The 23,747-nt window shown below is 35.7% G+C and overlaps 1 long non-coding RNA gene across 14 annotated transcripts in view; it reads left to right on the top strand.

Annotated features, from left to right (window-relative positions):
- Positions 1 to 23,747, top strand: part of LOC308194475 — a 112,800-nt gene that overhangs the window by 12,918 nt on the left and 76,135 nt on the right. For 2 of the 14 annotated variants that reach the window (XR_013950548.1, XR_013950549.1), the window contains 2 exons: positions 297 to 364; positions 2,315 to 2,418. The exons of 4 other annotated variants lie outside the window; for them this stretch is intronic. This is a non-coding gene — a long non-coding RNA (uncharacterized lncRNA). Of the gene's footprint in view, positions 1 to 296; positions 365 to 1,931; positions 2,264 to 2,314; positions 2,419 to 7,756; positions 7,896 to 7,915; positions 7,936 to 23,747 lie in introns of those variants that run through there. 8 more of the 14 variants (XR_013950551.1, XR_013950553.1, XR_013950554.1 and 5 more) reach the window with 8 other exon arrangements.

Genomic DNA, 23,747 nt, shown 5'->3' with positions numbered 1-23,747 from the left:
TACTTCAAACAGCTATGAGTCTGTGCAGGGCGAAAGAGTAGTTCTGGCCTGTAGAACCATCCAATATACTGCTGATACTTGTGTTATCAGTCTCTATGATATGAGTAATAAATGCATTGTCCATGCTTCAGGATTTGAGACTAAGGATATTTTCTGGAAAACTTTCAAAGGAGATAATGATGACAGTACTTGTCCCTTTTATTTTTTATCTTCAGTGCTGAATTATCATTATTAATCTTGTTATTTTTTATTATAACATCTTATGTGTGTTATTTTTCATTATTTTCTGACTCTAGGTAGAATTTTACCTGGAAAGCTGCTGATCAAGTAGCCAGATCTTGTAAAGATGGTGTGCCTTTGTTAGGTGGGTTTTCTCTGTGCATGTATTCAACCATGAAATTTTTTATCTTGAAGTAAAAATAATATATATATACAACCTTGTTTGCCAAGGCAAGTGAATGAAGAACATTTGTATTTCTCATTTAGACTGGAGATTATTTTTTCTGTTTATACTAATCCATTACACCTAAGGCTAAGGGTGTTATGTATGTGCCAATTAGGGCAAGTAGAAATGAGTAAAACTATGAAGGTATATTTCTGGGCTGCATTTTGTCAAACATATGCTAGTATTGGTAAATATGCATAAAAATTACATCATCTCATCTGGCTTTTAGATTTTACTTGGATTTGTAGGGTAGAAGTTTAACATTCTTTGCTGTTTTAATTGTAAGCTATATATTTGATATTAAAAGCTTTTTAAAATATCTTCGAGTTTTTGAAGATTTGTAAAATAATTTTCAGAATCTTTTTGCTTGAAATTAAGGTTACTGATTTTTTTAAATTAAAAATATACAATAGTAGAGTACAATTCACCTGTATAATTAAAGCAGATAATTTTAATTTTGCTATGATTTGCAGTGCTGAAGTTGAACAAATTTTTTTTTTTTGCTTTCTTTAACTGTAAACTATGTACATCATATGGAAAACATTTTTTAAAAAGATCAAAAACATCGTTAAGGTATCCAAGATAGTTTTCAGAATTTTTGTGCAAATTCAGCTTCCTGATCTTTCTTTTTAAATCTACAGCAGAGGAGTATGATTTGCTCCTATAAATGATAAGGTTAACAATTTCAGATCTTTTTATTTTAATAACCCTATTTAGTCTGTTTGTAATACTACTGCCTACAGAAAAGTAAAAGCTTTCTCATGCTTGCTTAAACGCTTTTAATATAGTTAAGGTGCAGCCTTCAGTGATTAGCATGGTATTTCTTGTTTCCTAGAGACCAAGTGCTAAGTCTATTAGACATTTCCTGCTATTCTTTTGAATTGTAAATACTATTCTTGTAAATTGAAAAGACCAGTTTAGAGAGATAGTCATGCAATTTCCCATCTATTAAAGATGAAGATTTGAGAATGGAGAAACAATAAAATGCAGTTTTACATAGAAGTTAAGACACACTATAGATTGAATTCATACTCTGAGCACTCACAGGAGCAAATATTTGGAATGCCAGCGTCAATTATTTTCATTTTCTCATGATCTGTTTGAAGCAAATATCAGTACATTACTAAAGCAAATGGTTGAATCCTGATCACAGCTATCCTGGAGGAAAGTCTGTAGCGACTCTTTTTAGTGTCAGTGAAATTATTCAGTGACATAAGTGAGATCAGAATTTGGCCTCCTGCTTTATCTTTTCAGAAAGTCCTTCAGTATACAAATGCAGATGTTGTAATTCTTAAATTAAGCTATTTGGCTAGCATTTGGAATAGCAGCCAGTAAGAACACAGAGCTCACAACCAAATGTACACTGTTTTGTAAGAATTAATGTTTATAGCCGGATACAGCTGATTTGGGGACAGGAGAGAATGGAGGGAAAGGAGGAGAAGGGGGGGGGGGGGGTGGGGACGTCCAGGGAGGGGGAGAGAAGGGAGAATGAAATCACACAACCTACTGAATGTTAGCTCTCTGTGTCAGCCTGAAGAGGAAGGGGACCACCCATGGGGAGGACAAGCGAGCTGAGCCTTTTCTTCAAATTCTGGCTTTCTAAGACATGCAGTATCCCACAAAACAGCTGCAGCAAAAAGCGTTAACTAGCTTCGAGTGCAAGTATCAACTTAATGCTGTCCAGACTTAAAGTGCATCCTTTCAGCTATATTTATATACGTTGATCTAGAACACGCAACATTTATGGATTTGGTTAACCTGTGTTGACGTAGGAGAGCTCAGAGCTGCGTGCTCCTGCTGCACTGCAGGAGCTAGGTGGTAGGTGCATTGCTTCCTTCTCTAAGGATTCTGCCATTAATTTCATTACAGCTTAGATTCCCAGGAATTGTCTGTGAATATATGAATATACATAATTGACCTGCTTCTTGAAGACTAAGCCCGAGATACTTCCACACAGATGCTAGCAACTTCAGGTGGGATTTGTGTTAGTTCTAGCTTGATTTTTAAAGGTCTTCCCTTTTCTAGACAGAGTTTTGAGCCCTTTAGATTATTCCACCCTTGTGGCTATGAAGACCGTAGAGCTAAAACGACTTTGAATAGTTTGCCAAGAAACTTAAAGGCAATGTACAGGATTTAGCTGCAGACTGAAGGGGGCATGACTATAGCATAAGGACAGAGGGGCTTGCCTGTATAGCACTCAGCCTCTTACTCTCCTGCGAATTATAATAATATCTTCCTTCATTATAATAGTTTCTGAGCAACTCACTTTAACCCAGATCTTTTTCTGTTGCCTCTAGGCATTTTGTAAGTAACCTATGTTTTCCTTTTTTGCCTGACTGAAACCAAAACAACTTGGGATGACAACAGCATCCAGAATTCTCTACATCAATTTTGTCCTTGAAAAAAAAAAAAGGCAGAAAACGGGTAAAATGAATTGTAAAGAAAGAGTAAGGGCAGCATTGCACTTCGTAATTGACAAGGTTTCAGTTTATTCTGCAGCTTTGGCTTCCAGGCATTTCTTAAGAAAGTGTAGGGCAATGCTTGTGCTGTGGTAGAGAGCTTGCAGGTGCAGCTGTGTTTTCCTTTCAACGTTTTGACTGTGAAAGAGCCCCCTTTCTTTCTCTTACTCACAATGGGTGTGCTTTGTTCTTAAAAATAAATGTTATCCAGTTTACAGAATACGAATGGTTTTTGTATTTTTTCTTTTTTTTTTTTTTTTTTTTTTTAGAGCCTAGCTGTGAGGCCTAGTTTGATGTCACTGAGTCACTGATAGTTTGGTCTTCAAAAGCTCTTCCATCTCTGGATGTGGTGGAATGGTGTCTTGTTGTAGCTCTCCTCTGCTGGGGAGGGAGAGGGGCTGGAAAGAGGAAGGCGTTCAAGAGGGATCACTTTTTCATTGACAGAAATGTTTTGCTGCCTGACTAGTAAAAGCTCTCTATAGAAGCCTACAGACTTCAGCACATACTGTTTCTTTCACTTGTGCAATACGGCACACTTGAAAATGATCCGCTTTGCACTTATTAATGATATTTTCCATGCACTGCATATACTTACAAATTGCATATGCCAGTCAATAATTGTAGAAAACAGGCTGTATGGGGGGAAAATAGAGAAAAATGTTTAGTGTGTTGTGTCGTGTATAAAGACTCTAGAGCATGCATTTTACAGCTGATTACTTGGATTATAACTTTACCTCAAAGTAGGATGTTTTTAATAAAAAAAAATAAAAAATTGCAGAATAATAAGATGTCAAATAACCTCTCTCAATAAAAAATGGTTTAAAGTAGAGATGGTGTCTCTGATACAGGAAGTCACTAGATTGCAATTCAGTTGGAAATTGGGTGAGTGTTCAGGGAAAGTGTTACTATACACTTATTTATATTTTCTTTCCAGTCATTTTGGTCACTTGCTGAGAGTGTCCTTGTCCAGATGATCCTTTGGCCTGAGCCTGTGCCCTTTTGTCTCTGGAACCTAAATACAAATGTCACTTATATCAACAAGAAATAGTTCTGGTTGTATAGCTGGTGGAGAAATCTGTCTAGTGGGTGGAGATTATTTTATTTCATTTTGCTACAACCTGGCTTTGCTTGTGAAAAGGAAATGTTCTGACTGTGGAAGCAACAGGAGAATACTTTTATTATGACTTGTTTTAAAAAGTGGATGAATAAACGTTGGTATTAGTGGTGTTGTAAATGTTTGGGGCAGTATTTGAAGTGGAAAAACAGAACAGTCTTGAATAGTTGCTTGCAACAAATCTGGCCCTTATAAATCAGTGCTGGGAGCAACACATAATTCAAAACTAGAACAGTTGGGTGTCAGCTAGTGTGGTGTGGTTCTCAGATTTTTTTTTTTTTTCAAGCAAAGATATCTCTTTTATTCAAAAAGCCTTTATTTTTATTTTTATTTTTACTCTGGAGAAGAGGAACAGTGTTGTGGGGTTACTTAACCACAGAGCCATAGAGACAGGTAGTTAAAAACAAAATGTCAACCTTATTTCTGTGGAAAAGCAGAACAGTTTCTTTCCTCATTTTAAAAAATAATTCCACCATGTTTTTTATTAGCAACCCTTTGAAAGCCGTTTCACTTTTTGGCACTGGATGTGTTGAGAACAACTGTGTTTTGTATTACTGTGTTGCACTGGGATATCCTGGTGTTAAAGAATATTTTCCTTTTCCCATAGATACCAGCCAAGACATGCTGGGGGCAGAAGAACTATTATTGTGTGAAAATTATCAACTATTGTGCTTCATAGCTCTTATTCCGGTCCGCTAATATTTTCTTTCTGAAAGTGCTTGCTTATCAGGGAATCATTCACATACCAAATTTCAAACAGACAGCACTATTAAGACCAAATTTGCATTACTTGCTGCTCCATATTGACCCTGATAGCTACAGGAAACTATCATTTGTGTGACTGGGAGCTTGAATGGTAGGCATTAGGTGTAAGTGTCTGACTTCTGGAAGTGGTTAGGTAAGGTAGTTTGCAAACTACTGTAGAAGAGGGATACAGCAAGGCCAACACTACTGTACCAGCTACAAGCATGAAATAAAAGTCGATTATATTACAGTAATGCTAGTCCAGTATCTTTTCCCAAAGATATTTGACTAGAATATATAAGTATGTGTATATATTTGTTTGTATTCTAAAGATTCATAAACAATAGCCTATGCAGAGCAATGCAGAATAATCAGTCTCTTCTTAGGAATGACTAAGTTAAGTAAATCTAGATATGAGTCATGGAAGAAAGCCAATATAAAGGAATAGGAGGCTGAGATGTTCACCTTCTCCTTTCCAGCAAGAAGAGAATAGAGAGGAAGGGGAGGTTTGACCACCTCTGGCAGACAACGAATGAAATATATTCGGCTGCCACAGTTTCAGTTAGTTAGTTATTGGAAGTCTGCATAAAAATATGCCGTAAGAACTGTTGGAACTTAGATTTTCCTGTCCAAGTGTAATAAACAGGCCACTTAGAAAATAAAATGTTTTGGTTATACAATATGTCTATTCTGTCCCTAATATTATTTCTACTTAGATGTAATTCTGCTGTCTCCATACCTGCTCATAGAACATAATGGATTATTTATTTATTTATTAATAAGAACTTTAGCTAAATATGACAAGAATGCTTTTTTTTTTTTTTTTTTTTCCCTCCAACTAACATCTTCTGTGTTTTGGTCAGTAATTTTACACAGGACAGATAAATTGTTACTATCCTTTAACTATATTCTTGAACTACTAATACTCTCTTACTTATTATCTACTGCAATACACTTCGGTGGATTCTCAGTCCCGTTTCCTGTTGGTGGCACTGTGTGATAGGATGCAACCTGAAGCCATTTAGTAGGAGGATTCATATACTCATATAACTTAATGATTTGGGTACCTGTGACTTACGTGAGAGGCCCTAGGGCAGGATGCAGTAGCTTAAGGCCAAAAAAAAAAAAAAAAAGACCACTAAAGCCTTTGTGTTGAGCTGGGAAAGGAGGCCTGTTTGCACCTCTGGCCCTCTGGCTCAGTATTTTAATTGTTACAGCCCTGTATTGTTAGGAGCCTGAAAGGAAATATTTATAAGCTTGTTCCAATGTGTGCTTCACCATTTAACTTTGCTAGCAAATACTTTTCTTCTCATGTCAACCAACTGGCCTGTGAAAGAATTTGCAGTTTTTGAAGGCCTGTGTTTTATTACTTTTCAAATTCATCGTTTTATTTGATAGCTTTAGCTGTATCCGATTTATTTAGTTCAAAACCTTCTCACAGAGGAAAATAACAGGTCTGTTTAGAGGAAGAGCATCAATATCTACTTATAACCGTTCTGTATTCATTACTTAGAATTTTCAAGTCTGATATCATGTTATTTGCTCTCTTAAAGTTTTCAGTGCTAAGAAAAAAAAAGTCTTATTGTTGCAGTGTTTCTCTGGATGACAAGGATTTGAGGTTTCTGTGTAACTGTTTTCTGGTTGTGATGAAATCACCGATGTGTTTGCTGGCTGTGTGTACATCAGTTTTGGCTAGGTCATGTTGTCTTTCCAGATGGCATCCACCTTCCAAATTTGACATGGAACCTACTCAGCTCTTCTGTCAGGAGCCAGCTGTGGTTGCACATGTTGTCTATTATACTGTGTATATATGCTGTGTATATATACAACAGGGAGAAACCTGACCCACTGCCAGTCAGAAAGGGCTATTTGTAATGTCAAGGACAAGAGAAGCCCAAACCAGTTTACTTTCAAGGTTTTCTGTAAATGGACAAATCCCTTTTCTTTTCCTAAAAGAAAATGTAGTTTTCTGTTTTATTGATTGTGATGCAGCTACGCTACACTTGCTTTTTCACAGGCAATGTGTTTGCACTAAGCTTGTTGAAGTTGAGTTGTTAAGCTTGTTAAGCTTAGTTTAGACCTTAATATACCATGATCCCAACAATGGAAGGATTGTGGCTGGCTTCAGCTGGTGCAGGGGTTTGCAGACTTCAGCACTGTGCCTGTGGTACTGCCACTGGTGTTTGTCCCCTTCGTTCCGCATCTGGGAACTGCTTTGGGATAAAGGAGCACGGATAATAAATTGTTTCTGACATCTGTAGAAGGCAGTAGCTGTAACTCATGATAGAGGTCACCGGTGGGACAGGAGGTTTGTATTGTCTCCTCTTTTCCTGCTGCCAGTCATTTACTTTTTATAGGCATTAAACATTAAAATAAAAATGATTGTACATTATAAGCACTTCCTTTGATGAAGTATACAAAAGTCGTATGAAACAAAGTGAACTAATACTAAGACTGATTTAGATTAAACATTCCACTGGAGTACCTTTATGTTAGGGCTTGATTCATTTACATTTCAGCTGTATTTAACCACTGATTTTTCTATTAATAGAACCCAAATGGTAGCCTGTAGAAAAGGCTTGAAGTGAGCCTACTCCATGTGCGAACTTTTGAAGGGCTGTATGTTTTTATTGGCTGTGTATTGCAGTCATATCGATTGAGAGACTTTCTAAAGCGAGTTGTAGCTTAATTTTGAACATTATTAGGACAAGTACAGTCAGTCTACTTTCTAAATCCATGTTTTGTTGTTTTTTGTTGCAGTTAAATATCTTGTCCTCACTTTCAATTCTTGTCCTGGGTCTGGTAGGATAATTTTCTGGTTAGCAGCCTGTATCATGGTGTAGTTTAGATTTGTGACCATAACAGTGCTGATAGCACCGATGTTTTAGCTGTTGCTGAGCAGTGCTTGCACAGCATGAAGGTCTTCTCTGTTTCTTCCACACTTCCAGGGAGTAGGTTGGGGGTGGGCAAGGGGTTGGGAGGGGAAACAGCTGGGACAGCTGACCTGAACTGCCCAAAGGGATGGTCGATGCCATGTAACGTCACGCTCGCCAATAAAACTGGAGGGGGTGAGCTTCTCAAAGGTAGCTGTTGTTTGGAGGTTGGCTGGGCATCGCTCTGCTAGTGGGAGGTGGTGAGTGATTGCCTTTGCATCACTTGTTTTTTGCTTGTTTGTACGTTTTTGTTTTTCTTCACTTATTAAACTGTCTGTATCTTGACCCATGAGTTAGTCTCACTTTTGCCCTTCTGATTTGCCCAACTGGAGGGAGCAAGCGAGTGACTAGCTGGGACCTGAGCTGCCCACAACAGTATTAAAAGATTGTGCATTCACTTATTCTGAGGTTGCTATAATTTTGACATTGCAGCTTAAAACTTACAGATTTATGAGCTTTGTACAGAGGGAGAGAGCCCATGTACAGAAACTAATGCAAACCCTCTTTTCTTGTGCCAAATCTGAAGTTCGTTGGTATGGGAAATTTCTTTAAATGCGTAGACAGAAGTAGTCTCAGCTGCAAAAACAATGAAAGCTTTTGAACAAACTGGGGACCTCACCCAGAAACTTCAATGGTTTTAGGAGAAAATTGTTGCTTGCCAACTGCAATATACATAGGGTATGCTTTATTTCTTCATTAACGAACAAAGCCAAGATTAATTCTACTAGTCAGTTGGTTTGGATTTAGGGTAAAAGAAACATGAGCACAGAAACTAGTCATAGAGCCTGTGCTTTCACATTGTATTAAGTCAGTCAAACATTTTCAAGCTTTAGAACAATGTAATCTTACATGAGAGGTGTTTGAAATACTAATCAAATTTAATTCTTGGTCTCTGAACTCTCTGCTGCAGGGCTCAGAGGAAAATGTAGTTGAATAAAACTGGGCCATTTTAGAAGTAAGCAGAAGTAGTAACTTTGGGGGAACCTCCCAGGACTTCAGGTTAGATCAGGACCTTCTAAATTTGGTAGTATATTCCTAGCTGTATGTAAGTGTTTTGAAATAGTATATGGCAAGGTACCGAGTGAAGTGTGTCAGCTTCTGATGTTGGTAGTTGTTGCAGTTGTAGCTGGTGCTGCTACTACTGGAAGGTTTTTGTAATGCCCAAATAGGAAAATTTAGATTACAAAATACCTTCAGTAAAAACTGCTGGGCAGATTACATGGCAAATCAATTTGTGAGAATGAGAAGTATTAAAAACAAACAAAACAGAGCAACAATCTGCAAACCTAAAACTAAGTAATGGGGTTTGGGATGCTCTTCTGTTACTTACAGGGACTCTTAGAAAAAGTAAGTTTTTAACAATGAAAGATGAAAAGTATCTCTGTTATGATAATGTCACAAAAACAGAGACATAGGGGATTTATTTCCTCTCTGACAACCTTATATTGTTTACCAAAGAAAAAAGGTTATAAACTATGGAATAATTTCCTCTGTGACAAATGTGCATTGGACAAAGCTTCACTCAGGCTTTTCAGACCATCTGATCAGTTGTGCTAGTACACTTGAGGTTATTAAATGTGCAGTCTCATCTGCAGACAACCTCTGTTCAACTGGGAGCAGACACCTGCATTATATAAAGAATGAGTTATAAAATGTCTTCTATTTCCAGTGACTGGGAGGAGAAAGTTTACATCAAATTTTTTACTTTGTATTTTAAAATGTGTATTGCTCTCCTAAAGGCTGAAGAGCTACAGGGTTTCTACTAAATATCAAATATATTGTTTGATTTTCTTCTTCTTTGACATGATCTATGGAAGATCTCACTGAACTCCTTATATGTGAGAAAGATGGTTCAGTCGTTTGGCAAAAACTAAAAAAATATTAAGCACAAGGGTATAAAATATTGGCTCGATACTGGCTTAATAAATACATCAATGTGCTGCGTCTGTTCTCTTGCTTCTGTCTTGTCTCTTTCTGATATCAACAATTTTTATGATATTCTTGAGTAATGTTGAGTTGTCTGAGTCTGTGCTTTGGTTACTTTTCCTTTCCCGCATTGCTTTGGCCACTTTAAACAAAAAGTTATGAATTATTGTCTTCAAGTATATTTAAGATTTTTCTTATTACATAAAATAAATGTGAAAATATATATATATATATATATATATATATATTTGAATGCAAATGCTTATACCTTCCCCAGAAGACTTTTTCATGTATATTGCTTTGGTTACCGTGCTAACATAAAGTTTGTAGTTTAAGTATTTAAAAGATGATATATGGTTTAGAATCAGGTTTGTAATCCTTAATAATTCTGAGATTTAGTTGAATTCCTCACCAGAGGATGAGCTTGAGTGGGTTGTCTCCAGTTTCAGTTTTTCTCTTTGTTCTGTTCTCCCCTACCTGCTTTATTGTAGGTCTTCTTAAGCAGGTCGCTTAATGGTTATGTGTTAGAGAGGAGCCACCCAAATATTTATGCTGAAGAGATGGCAGGATATAAGTCAGTGGGCAAGAACTTGTCAGGTCTGATACCTTAACTAGATACCTTGGCGCTGGAATAGCTTGTTTAACTTTCAGAGCTAAAAAGAATTTCTATCTAAGAAAATTATGTTAAAGAAAGTCTGTTTTAATAAAGTTGAAGGAAGAGGAGAGGGAAATCCAGACCATTTGTAAATGGAAATGAGGTATATGCAGATAAATGTTGATGTGGCAGACTTTTATATGTCGAAAGCAGAAAAGATGTGCTTTACTGTGGTAGAACTCAATGAATTAGAAAATTTCACAACAGCTTTTAGAACAGCTTTTTTAGATTTGCAAAGTTGGCTGTTTTGAAGTACTAACAGAACAAGTTTTCTCCTTCATATGTTCTATAAATATACATCTATGTGCATATGTAATGGGCTAGATAGTCTAGAAAACCCCACCTAATAGTATTTGTTTAAAAGTTATTGGTTCTTTCTGCATTTTGTTGCATTTATTTATACACAGGCAAAAATATCTGAATGTTATCAATGTTGGTATATAAATGGATATTAACATATGAAGTTCAAGATTATAGTAAATTAGAATGGGTTTTCAGTATAGTTTAATGAGGTTCACACAGTTTCCCTTCTCCATCATCATCTTTGTTGTTGTTTTCAGTTTAGGCCATACATTGAAGACTGGGGGATTTTTACAGCCTGGGAAGTACTAGGCACAGTTGGTGAATTTGTGTAATCTAAAAAAAAAAAAAAAATCCTTCTTACTTTTCAGCTGGTGAAAGATAAGTAACATAGGCATGATACTCCTACATTACTTCAAGTAATACTTGAAAGAGCTACAGAAAACTAATTAAAATCTGAAAACCAACTCATCTATTTGTTCTCATACTTGTTTGCAAACTGATTTTTTTTTTTTTGTTGGTTGTATTGTTCCTTTCTTTACATGTGGGTTGTTTTCTTAACTGGATGTTGACTAGGCTTCCAGATAAACAAAATAGCTGTATTTTCCCTAATTACATTTTTTTCTTTTCCTGAGAGCTTCTTATGCCAAAGATATAAGAATCCATTCCATGAAGGATATTTACAAGTGACAATATAAATCACTTGTAGAAATTTCAGAACTATTTCCCTAGCAGTCCATCTTTGTTGTATGTGATTTAATGTCATACAACCCCTATTTTTTCTTGTAGACTCCTGTAGAATAAGGTTTACTCCAACTAACTGAAAACTTGACCATACAGAACTTTATTATGATGTACCTGTACAACTTTCAATGTATGATACAATTTAAAGGACAATCATTACTTCTCAAGGTTCAGAAATGTTAATTTCCAACCCCCACCCCCATACCTTCTTCATCTTTTTAAAGTCAGATACAGCTTCTCATTATATTCAACCAAATACACAGGCAGTGTAGTAGAACATCATCTGGTTCTAACCCACAGGTTTTGTAGTGCAGATGTGAGGACAGTAGGGTTTCAATCTCATTTGTGTTGTCACGTTGATGGATTAGCCATCAAGCCAACCCTTGCCATGGGTTATGTGCCAAGTGATGTCTTTTGAATCTGATTCCAACGAAAACAACAGGCTTTCCAATCAATGAAAGCCATAAGGGGGTTATTTCTCAGTCATCTATTATTTTTAACAGCTAGAAAGTCAGGCACATCAAAATGTACATACTGCTGTGGTCACTGTACTTTACATACTGGGTAGAGCACGTGAATCAACTTAATATGATCTCTTGACCTCCATTAGAAAATTGTTCTCTAGAGATATTAAATTCTCTTCTGAAAAACAACTGCACAACACATTCATGTTCTATACAGGTTCTTCAGGTGGTATCTATTTTTCAGAGCTATTTGAAGGAAACATCCATGTGATCTATTTTTGTGGGTTTTATCTGTTTGTTTTATACAAGAAGGGGTACATGGCATTTATAGCCCGTTTGTGCCATTAGTTAGGGGGTTAGAATTCACATTTCCTTTAATGGGGATTACATCAGAGCACCAAGATTGACCTTTTGAACCTGGGGTTTTTGGTTTGGTCATTCTGGACGTGTTCCTGTGCATGGAAAAAAGAATTGACATAAAGGCATGAGAAAGTAAAGAAAGAACTAAAGAAGATGGCAGTATTGGTGGGCTGAAGGGAGATTAGTTAAAATAAATAAATAAATAATAAATAAATAAATGGTACCTATCAAGGTACCATGCAGTTCCTAGCATCGGTGCCCAAGGTACCATGCAGTTCCTAGCATCGGTGCCCAAGGTACCATGCAGTTCCTAGCATCGGTGCCTAACTATTTCTGATAGCCAAGCAAGCTCATTGAAAGATAATCAGCTTCTTTACTTTATGCTGAAAAGTGCTGTAGTTCATATATTTAGGGCAATTACCTCAACACATAGTTGAATTCTTTTAACTAAATGAAATAGAGCAGGGCAATGTTATGCAATGACCAAACAAAACAAAAGACAAAACAAACAAACAAACACCCTTCAAATGAAAAGTTGAATGCAAACCCACTGTCAAAGTTGGTTATTAGCTAAATGGCTAATATATCATGCTGGTATCCAAGCATGTTCCAAAAACTTTTGGGGTTTCATGTTGTTCAGTGCTTGCTAATGAGTTTACTAATTCTGTTAATTCTGCAAGGCTCTTCCACTCTGAACTATGTGTTTCTTCTGCACGTATATTTCATACACTTAAGAATGCCAACCTCAAAGTGTTAGCTTTGTTTCTGTACTTCCAGTCATGGGGCTTATAGGCGAAAATCCTTCAAGTTCTTCTAGACTCCTGTAAAGTAGCTGTTATAGAAATCCCATCTTGCTCCTGAAATTCTGTCCAAGGAGGAAGCTTTGTACTCCAAGATAGCTCATGTCTCTGGAAAAAAACTAATGTGCCTAAAAGCAGGGACCAGAAATCAGGTGAGCATCTGAAAGTTACCATGTCAGATGAGTAAGATAGTTGAGAATATGCCTGGCAATGTTTGCTGAGGAGGGGAAGGAAGAGGGAAGTATAGAAGACTTTGTTCTCTTGTCCTTGTCTGTGAAGATGCTCCAAGTGTGCCTTCAGTTTTGCTTCCTGTCACAGGATGTTGAAGCACCTATCATGATTGTCTCATTACGGCACTAAATGCTTGAACTTTCAGCTGTGTGTTGTTTTGAGAATGGAAAGCCTTTCTGAAATACTTGTTTTGGTACACTGCGACCTTTTTTCATCTTTTTTTTTTTCTTTGTTAAGAATAAAGGTACTAGGTTTTGTTCAGACGTAGTATTTTATAAGCTCTGTTTTCTTTTTTTAGTTTTTACAAGCAAAATTATCAACGTCTGGCTAATAATATAACCTAATTTCAAACAAATTAATTAAGAAAAGTAGAAAATGCAAGTGCCAACCACATTGCAGATGCATTGTTTAATTAGAAATACTGTAGTCTGTGTTGCTACTTAAATAGTGCTGGATCAGAAACAGATTTGGTTTCTCCTGGAAAAAAATGAGCTCAACATATACTCCAGTGTGTACAAGATACAAAACCAAAACTTCCTTAAAATGTAAAGAAGGAAAATCATGCTTCTATGCAGGACCTTTATTATATGGAAAACTATAATTATGATATGAAGCCACTTCAAGTGATTTTTCAGAAATCAGTGTACCTGTGTGATATTCTTTCAAAATTAAAAAAATAAAATGTTTTCAATCAAATCTGAGAGATTTTGCATTGGGCTTATAGCTAGGGTTTATCAAACAGTGAAGAGGTGATGTTTAACAGACCCAAAAAAAAAAAAAAAAGACTGCATGACATTTTCTTGTTTGGTATTTGGTGTCTTGATGGTACCAATATGACCAAAAGTGGCTGCTTCCTGGCATGGCTGTTCTCCAGGGCTTGATTTTTCCTTAATGGTACTCCAGAAGTCAAAGCTGACACTTGAAAGTGGTGTCAGGGATGGAGAAGCTTTGGACGTATTGACTTATCTCCAAATCAAGTAGAAGTGTTGTGGTTTTGGCTGGGATAGAGTTAATTTTCTTCATAGATACTTTTGTGGAGTTGTGTTTTAGAATTTTGATGAAAATTGTCGTGATAATACACGGATGTTTTAGTCGTTGCAGAGCAGTGCTCACACAAGAACTCTCCAGCTCCTTGCGCTGCCCTGCCAGCGAAGGGGCTGAGGGTGCCCCAGGAGCTGGAGGGGACCCAGCCAGGACAGCTGGCCCAGGCTGCCCAAAGGGATGTCCCACACTGCCTGGCGTCAAGCTCAGCAATAACAGCTGGGGCAAAGAAGGAGTAGAGGGGTGATGTTTGGAGTGATTGTGGTGGGGTTTCTTCTTCCCAAGAAAGCATTACACATGACGAGTCCTGCTGTCCTGCAGTGGCTGACACCTGCCTGCCGGTGGGAAGCAGCAAGTGGATCCTGGTTTGGCTTTGCTTGTGTGTGGCTTTTGCTTTCCCTTGTGCATACCCCAGCCCATGAGTTCTTGCACTTTTACCTTCCCACTTCTCTCCCCATCCCACCTGGGGAGAGTGAGTGAGTGGCTGGGTGGTGCTGAGCTACCTGCAGGGTTAAACTACAACAAAGACAGATGTGATCCTTTGTTTTCTCTGCTGGGCCATCAGACAAGTGGTTTTTGCATATTTTAGTAGTGCATTGTATGTTTATGCATTCATTGCCTTTCAGTCCCTCAGTGGCTAAAATAGACAGCATAAACAATTTCCAAATTAAAGCTGAAAAGGGAATTTGTCATAGGAATATAAAGAGAGTTGGCTTTAAAATAGTAAAATAAAAATTGTTGCTTCCCTCTGAAGCATGCCAATAAAATATTGGTATATTGTTTTAAAAAAGGATGTGATTGAAAATTGCACATTTTTATAGACGTGTGAGTTACAGCAGCTTAGAGAAGCTGCCGCTTTTGAGAAAAATTGATTAAAAATTACGATTGTTTTTCTCCCAGCTCTTCTGCACAAAGCCTTTATTAATAATCCAAGACAAATTCACGCATTTCAGTTTAAGAGCAGGTTGGGAACAATTGCATTGAGGTGAGTTATGGTAGTCAGCCAGAAAAGTATTTTTAATGCAGACGATGGTATGAGCTTCAGTCTGGAATTTCTAAATATAATGTAAATTATTAAAAAAATAGATTCACTTTTCTAGGTGAACTTTTAGGACTATTTACAATTTTATAAATTTATTTGTAAATCCATATAAAGTACTTTTGAATTATGGTATATTTTAATTTTCATAGTCAGAAAGCTGTGTTAAAAGACAGTATACTGCTAAAGCAGATCTTTTAACTCAATGCTGCAGTTAATGTTCAGCATTAATCTGCCTCTTGTAATTGAACTGTACACAAAAATGAAGCACTTTAAAAAATTTAAGAAAGGAACTTACTTGAAGTACTTGATGGATGTGAATGTGGTCCAACTTGGCAACTATAACTAAATAAAGAAACAGTCTTGTAACTGTGTTCCCCCCTCATCTACACTGAATGTGACTAAGAGGGAGTGTTTTCTTCTTCACAATAAGAGGAAATTTCATTTGTTACATGGCAACTTTTAATGTTATCTCTGTAAGCACTGTTTAAGCACAAATTAGAATACCAAACACAGATTTAATGGGAAAAACATGTATTGAACATGGGAAAAATGTATAGTTTGGTTCTATGAAAATTACTGAGATTTTTAGGTAACCTGTTCTATACTTCAAAAAAAAAAAAAGGGGTGGGGGTGGGGGGTGGAAGAGGAACTGTTTTCTTTCAAGTCCCAATGTTGGTTCCAACAGATGTTCCATGTTTCATCTTGTAAGTGATACTTTAAAGCCACCTGTGGTGGTGTTAGTGCTGAAGATAGTGACAGAAAATTAAAGCCTTCATTTTAAAATTTGGAAGAGGTTCTTGGAACTAGTTCTGTTATCTATGCTGGTGATCCAAGAACTGTTTGCTACTATGTTTAACAAGCCCTGAATGAAACCTTGAGTCTCTAGTGAGCGCATCCAAAGCCACGTTTAGTTAACTATGGTATTTTAAAAGAAATTAAAAGATTCAATGCTTCTTGAACTCCATAGTTAAGAAATGATGAACATGATATATCAAATATGATATTGCGTGATATGGCAAATATGAGTCAACACAGAAGCCTGCTCTTGTAGATGATATGTAATGGTGTTTTTTTCTAAATTTCTGATCTTGTATAAACCTGCTGAAATAGATAGTATTCTGTACTTTATTTTCTTTTTGGTTAGATAAATTTTTAATGGCTTATCGATTAAAAAAAAAAGTTGATAGACTTCTTATAAAAGAAAGAGGATAGTCATCAAAATTGATGGGTTTATGTAAATTGTACAAGAAAATTAGATGTAAGCAACTCCATTCCTAGTTCAGTTTTGATTTTTTAAAAATCTGTGTTCTGCCACATGCAAGTCATTTAGCTTCTGTGTAGCATTTGTTCTTATTCTATAATACGAAGTAACTCTTTCAATAGCACATCTTTTTGTAAACATTACTATTAGCACTACTATTGAGTATAGTTTTGTATGCAATTCAAATTCTGTTTTCAGTTGCTTTTTGACCTTGTTCATGTGAAAGATTCTAATTGTCCATACATTCAACAGAATATATTATAAACTGATACAACAAAATGAAACAAAAAGAAGAAAATATCTATGCATAGTTAGGGCTGACATAGAAACTGAACTAAATGAACAGTGTAGCATAAGTGCAGTACACAACAGCTGTATGATGGTGATCCAGAAGCTATTTTAGTTCCTGCTGTGTATTTCTTTCCTTTATGTATTTAGATTTCTTTTCAGTGTAAATTTCACTTCGAATTTTCTTCATTTGTAATATTGGATTTTTGACGTAATTTCACATCCATATAATGTTTTTTTGTCTTACTACTGTTGATGCATGCTGTTAAATTTAACATAATTCTTAGGGAAAATCCACATAAAAATATTGAAATAATAATGTTTTTAGTTGTTGTAATGCCTTTAATAATGTTTAAATTTGCAGTCAGAAATTAATAGAAGAAAACAGAAGATTTGGATTGAATTATGCAATTTCGGTCATTGCAAATTTGTTTGATGGGAATCATCATTGATTGTCCCCTTGTACCTTGCTCTGGTGAGGCCACACCTTGAGTACTGTGTTCAGTTTTGGGCCCCTTGGTACAAGAAGGACATCGAGGCCCTGGAACATGTCTGGAGAAGGGGTACAAAGCTGATGAAGGGCCTGGAACACAAGTCCTGTGAGGAGTGGCTGAGGGAGCTGGGGTTAATTAGTCTGGGGAAGAGGAGGCTCAGGGATATTGTTCTCTACAACTGAAAGGAAGTTTTGGGGAGCTGGGGGTCAGCCTCTTCTCGCAGATAACTAGCGGTAGGACTAGAGGAAATGGTCTAAAGTTGCACCAGGGGAGGTTTAGGTCAGAAATTAGGAGACATTTATTCTCAGAAAGAGCAGTCAGGCATTGGAAGGGGTTGCCCAGGGAGGTGGTGGAGTCACAGGTCTCTGGGATATTTAAGGAGAGGTTGGACATGGTGCTTAGGGACATGGTTTAGTGGGTGACATTGGTGGTAGGGGGCTCATTGGACCAGATGGTCTTGAAGGTCTTTTTCCAACCTTAATGATTCTGTGCTTCTATGATTCTATGGAAGTAAGTGAATGTAGGTATGTTTAGAATAAGCAAAAAGTCTCAAATTTTCAATGACCACCATCAGGAGGGGAGATTATTTATAAGCAGCAGGAGCTTATATAGAGAGTAGATTTTTAAAAAATATATATAATATTATCTACAGATTTAAAAAAAAAAAAAAAAGGTATCTCTTACCACCGCCAGTAATTTAGAGCTTTTCTCAGGAAATTGGTTTGCTCTTTGGAGTTTCTGTATTAGAAATGGTGCAAATAGGCACATGATACATAAAACTAGAAAAAGAATTTGGGAATCTGGGAAATAGACATTGAGGAGTGAAGCCAAGTAACCTTTACAGAGGTGAAGTTGATTTATTGGTTTGGTGACTGGTTCATCTTATGTCTCTCTGCTTCTTGCAACTCAGAAGCACTTTTTTTTTTAACCTTTTTTTTAAGGAATTTATTCTGTAACAGAAATCTCATAAAGTCATAGAAAATAGGTCTTCAAAGCATGTCAACAAGTTTTCTAGATTATTCTCTTACCTCAAAGATGTATCCTTTGTATATGTGTGTCTTTCCAACGAATATTTAAGATCCAACTGGGCATAGACCTCCAGTATGTCTAGGCAATTCCTGCAATGTTTTGCTGTTCTTGTCACTAGAAATTTCAGTTGTTTTATCGGCAAAGTTTTAGAAAACTATGGCACTCAAATACTTGTTTTCATGGATTGTTCCACATATAATCCAAGTGTTATAGTAGTCTTCAGCACCTTGTCCTTAAAACATTTGCTTGATTACATCTCCAATGTTATATCTAAATTAAATGTTTCAGTTGTTTTGAAAGGGCTTTTTTTAGAATGATAATTGGCTGACTGTGTTATAGTCCAGTAAAATGCAATTGTTCTGAAACTAGTGTTTTTTTATTTCTAAAATCAGTCTGAGATAAAGTCCTCCTCATTGTTATTATTATTTTTTTAAATATATATAGAATGTCTAATGTGCGCTAAATTAGAGGTTTACAGAAATTAATTTCAACAGGAATTATATTTCCACTAGTGAATGAATGATTAGGAAACAAGCTCACAGGGGATCAAAAGAATTTGTGTAGATTTATGAAAAGCAAAAATTATGGCCTAGATTTAACGAGTGAGAATGATGGCATATTTTGTTCAGTAATTGCAACCTGTTTTATCAAATCACATGGTACGTAAATGAACATCTTTGGTTGAAAGCTATGCCAAAACAAACTAAGTTAAAGCGGATGTCTATTCCCCTTCAGATTTATTTCATCTGAAACTGAGATAATAAATTATTGAAGTGAGGCCAGAAAGACAATCAAGATAATCACTTCACCAGACCTTAAACAACTGCATTCATTTATTGGAAATAAGTTTTAATTTCACTGGGAATTTATTTTAATCTATTTTAGTTCACACTGTGACTTTGATTAGGCTGCACTGACAGTATTAAATGCTTTGGCAGAGTTCTAATTAAATGACAAGTTGGATACCAATAAAGATCAAAACACAGGAACAGCTAACTTTTATTTCTACTTGAGCAACGTACCGTAGTTGTTTCCTTAAATGTTCAGTCCAGTAATTAGTTTTGGTGTGTGTACAAGATGATCATAATCAGCAGTCTTTTCAGATTATGAAGTACTAGCCATGTTTTGATGTTCATCTAGTTTTCTCTCTCAGATAGCAAACCAAAAACTTATTAGTTTAATAGTCGAGAATATTTTCTGCTGTAATGGTCTTCATTTATTTCACAACAGTAGATATCAATGTTATAAATGATGCATGGACAATGTAGGAAAAGTAATTCTTGCATCATACTTGGAAAATCACTGCTGTCCTGTTCTGAAAAACAATAAAAGCAGCAATTTTTTGAGACACAGGAAGATTAATCATCTCTCACTTTTTTACCGGTGAAGTTGCATGAATTTCATGAATTCTAAGGAATTTCTTTATCTGCCAAACAGGAATAGCTGATATCTTATTCACCCAGGGGAGCAACTAGCATACCACTATTATACAATACAGTGACCTCCAATGCACCGTTATCAATAAGAAGGTGTGTGATATTTCACTGGTATCTGTCTCAGGCTCATGTTGGCAATAATTACCAGGGAAAATATTTTGAGAATATTTTGAAGTATAATATTGTGTTGCAGTGAAGCTGAATCTTCAGGCTGCTTCTTACGATTCTGGCTTTTGAAGCAATCATTGAATTAATGAAGCCAGAAACACAATGAGTATAATATAATGAAACTTCTTTATCAGCACACATCTCCAAGATTTCATCTGAAAGTCATTGTTTTGTTTCTCTGCGTGGACTCTTTCTTCACTGCACAGTCACTACAGGAATCTCTGATCTTAAGTCAGACCAATTAGTAAATTTAGGCTGACATAAGCATGTTAAGTATTACCAAATTCACATTGATTAAAATACAATTATTCAATTTAAGAACTGCTTTAAAAAACAAACAAAACAAACAAACCAACAACAACAACAACAAAAAAAACTCCTTGTGTCTTTCTCACACACACCCATACACATATTTTTAATAATATTTATTGGATAAGATGTCACTTGTGAATGAACTGCAGTACAATTTAAATAAAGCATTAGTCCATACCCTTAAAACACTATTTAAATATCCAACAATACTCTGACTACTTTAACATTTTAAATCTTTGTTACATTTCCCTAATGTCAAAGTTTACTTTACAAGGAGTTGTTTCACTTATAATTTCTAAGAAAGCAAACCAAAAATGAACATTTTAAAATGCTTTAAAACACTTATTTGATTTTGAAAGGAAACACGAAAAGAAGACTAATTAACATTAAGGAGTGTAAATCATACAGCACTTTATTTATTTAGGTAGGCAGGCAGAGTTACGTGATAGGGTGGAGGCAGGATATCCTAGTCATCATAAATTTTTCCCATATAATTATGAATCCTAATGAGCATTTTGTGCGTACTTTTCTTTTCCCTTGTGCAAACACCCAACGAAGCTGACAGTACTCTTTCTGAAGTCTAAAATCCTGTAGTGCTTAGAGCTAACTCTGTGACCTTTATATTTGTTGCAGAAGCCTAGCTAGCTTAAAGTGGATCTAATGCTTGCAACTGGAGAGACCAGCCTAAATTGTGGGTAGACCAGAGCAGAGTAGAGAATTGCTCACATGCAAAGATGGGGGTGAGGTGGATGCAGAAGCCACATATAAATTTTGGAAGGAGCAGGAGAAACAGTTTCAAAACTTCTGTCCACTAGCATGGAAGGAGTTGTGGGAAAAAAATGTTTTTGGTGATGGCAGAAAGAGTAATAATATAATTTGCCTACTTCGTCTGGTGGTTTTTCAAAGCAAGAAGGAAAAATAGCTGAGTTAATTAGCCAAATTAGCTTAGCTAAAGTCAGGGAAGTCTGAATAGTCTTGAAAAGATGTATGGAGATACTTGGTCATTACTCTACATTCTTGAATGGAAGAAGGTTTCTCTTCAAAAGTAATGAAGTAAAAAAATTAAATTGTCAGTTGCACCTTCTAAGGCAAAATTGTAAAGATACTCTAAATCTGGTTGCAAGTTCACCATATGTACCTGACAAATACTTGTTATTTGTAAAAACAATCAAACTGTTCTTATTTGACACCTTAGCTATCTAGATATTTAGCTTTTACTTTATCCAGCCTCCATGCTGAGATCCTTACCAGTGTTTTAAGAAAAATATTATGAAATTGATGGAAATACATAACTAAATTTGTAAAAGGACCTTGCCTGAGAGTCATTTTCTGGAAATGTTTTGTATTGATGCATTATCATTGACGATTACCTTTTTTCCGCACTTTTTTTTTGTCCTCTTTTTCTCTTCTTCCTTGATTTGGTTACATTTGTTTTCCACGTTGCTTCTTTCTGCTCATCTCTTGGGCTGTTGCTGAAGTTATGTTTGAAGTAGAAATTGCTGAGGTGTTACTTTGTAAATGTGCAGTGAATTTTAGTAACTCTCGTGCCATTGGCAACAAAATAATACTTAGTACAACTGGAAGGGAGAAGAGATTACAGAAAGATTACAGCAACATATTGAGTAATTTTGTGGCTTCTCTCTTTAAAATACAAACCTTTATACTACCTAATACATGTACTACCTAATACCTATATATACCTTATCATTAAAATACAAACCAAATACCAATCTGAGAAGAGTCTCTGTACTTCTTCTGAGCCTGTTACTGTGAGTTGGTCTTGTAGATTTATATAGGTTAGATACTTTATTCTTTATTCTTCAATCAAGAAGCAGCAAAAATACAGGGTTGGCTCATCACTGGAAGCATAAAATAATTTTGAATGTCAGATGTATCCTTGGGTGTGCTTTCTTATATTAGACACACAAAACATTTCTAACTTTGATTTATTTATTTATTTTTCCACTTGACATTACTTTTATGGAGCACTGGATATTTTTTTTCAGAGAAGAAAGGAGATAAATAACTATATCTGTATATTATATATTTAATTGGCTGGAAATAAATATATATGGGAGAAATACCAGTATGGAACTTAGTCTTCATTTCTGTTAAGCAAATAAATGAGTTCAGATTGTTCATTTTATTGTGTTTTGAAGTCTGACTTAATTTCAGGAAGAACTATAAAGTGTAGGACTTTTAAAAATAACATGCCCTTTATTCATACTTTCTCACCACTGTGTCCGTGCACGCTTTCTGAAATTATATATTGGTATTGTGTGTGTGTGTGTGTGTATGAAACTGATCAATTCCTACATTTTCTGTTAGTATTTTCATATCTTTGAGGTTTTCATAGACTGAATAATATCTAATAATGGAAGATAACTACAGAAAGATATTTGTAAATTCAGTTCAGATTCACTGGGTGTTTCCTATATTTCATTAAGATTTTTCACTTTAACAGGTACAATAAACTGAAGTAGCTGAAAGTAAAATTTGGTTTCCCCAGTTTCTTTGGTTTTAAAAATGTAAAAAGCAAGATGGATATTCTGTCAAAAACAAATATATATAATACAATTGCCCACATATAGTTTATATATGCATAGCCTATGTATGTAGTAATAATATAGCCTATAGTGTGTAATATATGCAGTATAATATTTAAAATATACATTTTTTTGTGTGTGTACAATCTCAGATATAGACTATACACTGCTCTGTTGTATGTGATTTTTTAGATTTAAAGAAAACTAACATCTTAGTGTGGTGTTATTTTTGCTTATGTTCTGTACACTCTTCTAATCATTGGAAGAAAAATCAAATATATATTAATAATCAGTGTTGCTGTAGAATATTTTGTATCATTGGAACCTGTTGATTGCGCTTTACTGGCTTATGGCCTTTTCCTGAAGTACATAGCAATATAAATGCTATGCAAAATTATCTTTGATTAACATGTGTGCAGATAACTAAGTGCTCTTCCTGGGTTTTCATTAAAAATTTATTGAAGGATAAAGATCTTAATGGAGATTTTTTGCCTTCTTTTTCCCTACGTGCAATATTAGAAAAGCTTCCCAAAGTCAGACGTTGTACTTAAGATAGATAAGCTACTCTGGTCACTTTGTGGCACCTGGAAGAATTAAAATAGTAAGGGATTTGTGGATTATTTATTTATTTATTTAAAGTCTGTGGTCTATGTTTCTAAATGAGACAGTCCCAAATAATACTACTTTGGTTAACTGAATTTACTAAACATAATTATTAGGAAAACTAAGTTTTATCAACTAAATTGGCGGAGATCTGATTTCATTTCCTCTGTATTCAGGTAGACCTTTACCCTCAGGAACTGAGCTGTGGGTTTTTACTTCTGAGAGCAGAAGGAAACAGGATATTGTATTCTCTTGTCCTCAGTACTTGAAGGGAGTTCATCTGTAAATTGTTCGGTCTAACATTCTAAGTCCTGTTGCAAGATATTTGAAGATGGGAAAAATGTTGTATAGT

This window comes from Anser brachyrhynchus, assembly GCF_964034855.1.
Source record: "Anser brachyrhynchus genome assembly, chromosome: 4".
Classification (NCBI taxonomy): domain Eukaryota; kingdom Metazoa; phylum Chordata; class Aves; order Anseriformes; family Anatidae; genus Anser; species Anser brachyrhynchus.
The sequence above is the reverse complement of the archived record's forward strand: the minus strand, read 5'-3'. Positions and strand labels throughout refer to the sequence as shown.